Genomic DNA, 7139 nt, shown 5'->3' with positions numbered 1-7139 from the left:
ATTCTCTTAATGAATAGAATGATTTGTTCTAATGGTGTTTGTAAATAGGATCACAAGTCCGCATCTTGTACAGCAATTAACCACTAAGAAGTATGTATGCAGTGTGTTATTTGTTGAAACTGTGCTACCGATTTGATTTGAAAGTGTTACATTGCTATCTGTTTATCAATAAAATTTTGAAAAAGGATATTCAAATAATGGAGCTTAACAAAATAAGGGTATACAGATGAATGTCCATTTTGTATCTGTGTATTCAACATGGTTAGGATAGATATACAGTTACATTCTTTTAATGAATAGAATGATTTGTTCTAATGGTGTTTTTAAATACGATCTCAAGTCCGCATCTTGTACAGCAAAAACCACTAAGAAGAATGTATGCAGTGTATTAATTATTGAAATTGTCCTATCGATTTGATTTTAAACCGTCTCATTGCTATTTGTTTATCAAGAAAATTATGAAAAAAACTTAAGGGATGAGATAAAATAAAATAAAAATACAACAGTTCTGTGAAAAAAATATATTGTGGTTATTTAAGCAGAGATGAAATGAAGAATGAAACTGGATGTGTTTCTCATCTGTAAGGATAGGGGACGTGCATTTGGATGCCAGATGAACATTTAAGATCTGTAATCCAGGAAGGGTCCAGTGGCAGGATTTATTAATAAACTCTGTTTTTTCTAATTTTTGGTCTGATGTGGAAATAGTCTCACCATTTCTACAATACCTCCTTGCAAATAAAGCCAAGACCACATCACTGGAAAGCATAATCTCACCAAACAGATATTCATACCAACAGCAAAGTCTTCTCTTTCTATTTGAACTTAACCTCAACTGCCAGTACACACACACTCAAATAGAAAGACAGGAAAACAAAGCAACAAAATGCTTCCAAAAACTTCCAACTCCTCCAGTGCAGATCCAGTGTACACCAATGGAGAGGGAATCAAACACCAAATAAGCAAATCATGCAAAATGATCAAAGAGGAAGGAAAGATATAGGGGACATGAAAGATGATATAAACAAAGTGAAATTAATAAAAAAGCTGGTTAATGATCTTAAATAAGACTAACATCAAAGTCAGAAAAGCTAACAAATACCATTGTATTATTTTTCTGTTTTTTGTTTTGTGGAACTGGAGATTGAACTTGATAAAAACCATTCTAGAAAGGACAAATTCACCAAAGAATTAGAGTCTATGAAAAGATGGCAAACAGAAGCCTCAGAGATAAAGAATCCAACTGAATGCATGAGCTGTAGAAGTGACAATGTGAGCTCTATGTAGTAAATATGATGGGTGAAGGCATACACTGAGAAATACCATAAATATAGTAAGAGAACAAGGAACATTGACCCAAAGGGCTACAAGGTAGCATAAAGAAGGCAAACCTAAGACTAATTGGAGGTAGGGAAAAGTCAGAGGATATCATTCATGGAATAAAAATCTGTATACAGGAATCATACCAGAAAACTTCCTTAGTATGGGAAAAGAATTCAACATAGAGGTAACAGAAGCACATAGAACATAGATATGCTCAGAGAAGAACATTTCTATGACACACATATTCAAAATACTAGAAGTCTAGCATAAGGAAAAGATTAAAAAATATTATTTTTGATTTTATTTTTAGATTAGTACTTACTTTTTTTTTTGTGGAACCGGGGATTGAATTTAGGCCCTTGCACTTGCCAGGGAAGCACGCTTATTCTGCTGAGCCATCTACCTGGCCCCAGTACCTACTTTCATATGTATTTATTTTATTAATCATAGGGAATTAGTATCTGTACATTTCTTTTAAATGTATTTGGTTGTTACAGGGCTTTACTATGCAGCTCAGACTCATGTTGATCCTCCTGCTTTCAGCCTCCTCAGTGCTGGGATTACAGGCAAGCACCACTACGTCCAGCTCTGTGGTCCACTCAGCATGCCCTTGGGATAGGGCTTCCACAGCATATGGTGCTAGGGTTGGAACTGCCATCCCTGCACTTCCCTAAGCTTGCCTAAGCAGGTGCTTTAGTCTGCTGAGATATCTCATGGGCCCCTGTAGCTGTACATTCTTAACTTTTCTTTTTTTTCTCTTCTCCCTTCAACTTTTCCTTCCCTCATTTACAAGAGCTTTTCCATTTTTCCTTTCATTCTTTTTTTCCTTTCCTTTTCTTCCACTTGCCCCTCATAACTTTTTCCATTTGAACATGTTCTTCCCATTTCCCAATACCTGTCCTCAGTTATGCTCCTTATTTATCCTTTGGGTCTCTCACACAAGAGAAACAATGCAATATTTAAATTTGTATGTAATTTATTTCACTTCAGACTATGATCTTAAGGTGCATCCATTTTCCTACAAATGACTCAAGTTTATCTTTCTTTATGTCAGGGTAGTACTCTGTTATATCTAATTACTACACTGTCTTTATCCATTAATCTTTTTACGGACATATTTCAAAATTTATGAGCTTATCCATTAATCTTTTTATGGGCTGTTTTAAACTTTAGCTATTATAAATAGTGCTATATAAAATGGGTATGCATATATCAATGTGGTATTATGCTTTTAACTCTTTCAGGAAGATAACCAGAAGGGCAATAAATAGCTGAGTCAAATGGAATCTGTAGTTTTAGTTTTTTGAGGAATCTCCATACCAATTTCCATAGCGGTTGTACCAGTTTACACTCCCACCAGTAGAGAAGTGATCCTTTTAGTCCCACATCCACACTATCACTTACTGGTTGATGTCTTAATGATAGCCGTTCTTTTTGAAGTGAGGTGGAATCTCAGTGTTGCTTTAATTTGCATTTTTCAAATGACCAGTGATGTTGAACATTTTTTCATATATTTATTTGTTGTTTGTATTAGTTCATTTGAGAGATGGTTATTCATATCAGGTGTACATTTTTTGAATTAGGTCTTTAAATTTGAGAGTTATGATTGTTTTTAGTTCTTTATATAACAAGGACAGAATCTTTTGTTTTTTAATATATTTAGTACAGGATTTACAGGATCTCACTATGTAGATCTGACTCTTAGTGAAAGGGAGGCTGAACTCCTGTTTTCAGCCTCCCAAGTTCTGGGATTATAGGAGTACGCCACCATGTCTGGTCTCAGTTGCTGTCTCAGTGCACCATGGAGGTGGGGGTGGGGCCAGCATGGCAAGAAGGGGATTGAACCCCAGCCACTGAGCTATGCCTAAGCAGGTGCTTTAGTCCACTGAGCTATCTGGCCAGTCCTCAACAAGAACAGAATCTTAAAAGCTGTCAGAGAAAAAGCAACAAATAACTTCTAAGGGAAAATCCATTAGGATTACAGAAGGTTTTTCAACATAAATCTTAAAGAGCAAAGAGAGCTCAAAGTAATGTATTTCAAGCCTTAAAATAAAACAGCTTTAAACCCAGATTAATATACCCTATAAAACTGTCTTTCAGAATTTAGAGAGAAATAAGGACATTCCATGAAAGAAAACCTTAAGAAATTCATGACTACCAAACCAGTACTCTAAAATTTTCTCAAGAACATCCTACATAAAGATAAATAAATGAATAATGCCAACATCTGAATACATCAAGCAGGTTTAGCAGTTAAATAAATGGGAAAAAATAAAAGTATTAACAACAGAAAAGTAATGCAATGAGAGGAATAACTCAATACTTTTCAGTAATAACACTCAACAAAATACCTCAACTTCTAACTCAAAAGACATAGACTTTCAAACTTATCCAAATATTAATTCTGGGCCAGTAAGATAGCTCAGCAGACAAAGTGCCTACTTTGGCAAGTGCAGGGACCAGGGTTCGATCCTTGGTCCTGCATGCCCAGCTGGCCCAGTCCCTAGGGTACGCCGAGCCAGTGACAGAGTCCAGGGGTGGTGGTGCATGCCTGTAATCCCAGTGCTGGGGAGGCTGAAAACTGGAGGATCACTACGAGTCTGATCTGCATAGTGAGATCCTGTACCAAATACACAAATTAAAAAAAATAAATCTAACAGTATGCTATGTACATGAGGGACATCTAATCCCAAAAGAAATCTATAGATATAGACTAACAATCAAAGAATGCAAAACAAATATTCCATGAAGTAGCATTAGGTGTAAATATACTATTTCTAGAGGAAATTGACTTCAAGACAAAACTGATTAGAAAAGGCAAATAAGCTCACTACATATTAGTTAAACAATTTAACAAGAAGAGATAATAATTATTACATTTATGCACTAAACACTTGTGCATCCATCTGCATAAAAAAACTCCCTCCTGAACATGAAAGATCAGATAAATATCCACACAGTTATAACATCCTAACCATCACTTTATCCCAAATAGACAACTCATTACCTCATGAATCTTGCTCACATAAATATAAAATGATTGAAATTTCATATATGTTATGAAATTATATTACACTGAAACTAGAAATTAATGGCAAAAGAAACCACAGAAAATTTGCAAACACTCAGGGATTAAATAACATACTTCTGCACTTTGGGTTACAGAATAAACCCAAGAAAAATAAAACAATTCCTAGAATCAAATTATAATGTTCATACAACATACCAGAATCTGTGGGGCACAATGAAAGCATTCCTGAGAGGGAGTTCATTGCTATGAATGCTTACAGTAGAAAAACAGGAAGCTCAGGTAAATAACCTAACAATACACATCAAAGTCCTAGAAAAACAACAACAGTCTAAGTCCAAGGCTAGTTCAAAGAAGGAAACTAAGATTAGAGTAAATATTGATAAAATTGAGACTAAAAAATTATAAGGAACAAAGTGAAGAAGCAGTTTTTCTTTGTTTCCTTTTTTTTTTTTCCTACAGTGTCTCATTACATAGATTGGACTTGCAGTGATTCTCCTGTTTTCAGCCTCCCAAACTCTGGGATTACAGGCAAACACCACTATGCCTAGTCTCAATAGTTGTTTCAGTGTACCCTGGGAGCGGGGCTCATATGACATGCTGGGGAGTGAACCTCAGTTGTTTTGTTCTGTCTAAGCAGGTGCTTTAGTCTGCTGAGCTCTCTGGCTAAAAGCAGTTTTTCAAAAGAATAAGTAAACATTTTAGTAAGGTTTACAAAAAGAAGGAAAGCAAAGGCCCATATCAGTGCAATTAAAAATGAGAAATTAAGAAATGAGGGACTGGGGAGATGGCGCAGTAGAACAAGTGCTTCCCTGGCAAGCGCAAGGGCCTGAGTTCAATCCCCGGGTTCCACAAAAAAAAAAAAAAAAAAAAAAGTAAGAAATAAGAAATTACAACAGACACCACTGAAATTCTGAAGATTATTAGTAAATACTTTGAAAATTTGTACTTCAATAATTGGAGAATCTACAAGAAATGGACAGATTCCTAGACACATGTAAATTATCAAAACTGAACCAAGAGATATAAATATGCAAAAAAGCCCAATAAGAGCCAATGGAATTGAGGTAGTGATTAAAAAACTAACCAACTAAGTAAAATACAGGCACCAGAGAACTCACTACTGAACTCTAAAAGAACTTTAGGGAAGATCTAATGCTTTATTGCCAGTACTTAGAACCCTGAGGAAATGACTACTGATAGTCAATTTCAGTCTTATAGTACCAGGAAGGACAGGTGTTTGGAACAATTTGTCACTTTTGGTCATAGGGGTTCCAATGACAGTAACATAAAACACAACCTAGAAAATGACAAACTGAAAGTAGCAATTAATTTGTCACCTTTAACCATATGAATAGATTTGTGATTATATAACAAAATCTAAACTATACCAGAAAATTCTAAGAAGTATTCAAGTCTTTAATGTTTCAATTTTGCCCTCAGGAATTAAAACGGTTTAGGGAGAAAGCAGAGAAGTAGAAGAGGAAGAGATTAGAAGCAACAGATATCACATTCATAGTCATAGAAAAGCAAGTCCAAACAATGGAGAGATTAGAAGTAACAGAGATTAGGAGACAGAATCCTTATCCAGGTTTATGTATCCCAGAAAGCCAGCAGTAGCTTTTTGATGAAGTTGTGGATAGTCTCAGTGAACTGGCACCCACTGGCAGCCTTCAGCCATCATCACATCTCTGTGGGCCTGAGCCAAGCTGTGAGCCATTAGAGGGAGCTGGCAGTGACTCTGAGTGTTGAGCTCAGTCAGCTCCTCTCCAAAATGGTCCCCAGCCCATTACTCTCTCAGCATGGTATGACTGAGCCTCTGCACTCACCAATAGCTAGTGCACATCTTCACATCCACTGCTCCCTTCCACTGCTGTCTCTGCAGAGGCCTTTTGTGTGGTGCATCTCATTTTAGGGAGAAGATGCCACTGGGTACTTCCTTTGTCTTTGTTGAAGTTTCTCTCTTCACACTCTGTGGCCTTCAGTTCATACCTCAGTTCCTTCTTGAGTCTATGTAATTCTTTTCCCACCTTCCTTCTTGTATTCTCCACATTGCTATATTCCAAAGGCTGGCCAAATAACTGGAATTAAAGTGCCTGCAAGCAGGCACAAGGTCCAGGGGTTCGATCCCTGGGCCTGCTGTGCTGACCCTGCCCCCAGATTGTGCTGCGACAGCAATTGAGACTGGGTGTGGTGGCCCGTGCCTGTAATCCCAGTTCTTGGGAGGCTGTAAACAGGAGGATCACTATGAGTCCGATCTAGTAGTGAGACCCTGAACACTCTGTAGACCCTTCCCTATAATACAAAAATAAAAAACAAGCAAAACAAAACAAAACTATATTCCAGTGTCTGGATGGCAGCTTTTGGAGAGGGTCTTGCTATACTTCTTACCACTCTGTCATCTGTGTTTCCTCCTGAGTCTTTGCTTCTGTAAAGTAAGGATGATAAAATTGAGCTGGGTGCTGTAAAAAATTTTATCTTAAGCAATTGGAACTTATGGAGTATAAGAAGATACTTAAAAGCATCTGAAATGTGACCTCATGTGAAAAAGGAATTAAAATTTATGGCAGTGATGGTGGAGATCATGTCACCTTTTTAGTGACATGTGTAGAGGGGTGTTCGAAGGTTCTGCAGTTCTTAGCAATTTAACAGAGGGAAGCCACAGTTGATGCAATATGAGTGAAACATTGTCTTCTTTAGGAAGGTTACCCTGCTTATTTATTTATTGAGTTTTTTAAATTTAATTTTATTTGTGTGTGTGTGTGTGTGTGTGTGTGTGTGTGTGTGT

This window comes from Octodon degus, unplaced genomic scaffold (assembly GCF_000260255.1).
Source record: "Octodon degus isolate 3935 unplaced genomic scaffold, OctDeg1.0 scaffold00053, whole genome shotgun sequence".
NCBI classification, from domain to species: Eukaryota; Metazoa; Chordata; class Mammalia; order Rodentia; family Octodontidae; genus Octodon; species Octodon degus.
This window is presented reverse-complemented; position numbering follows the sequence as displayed.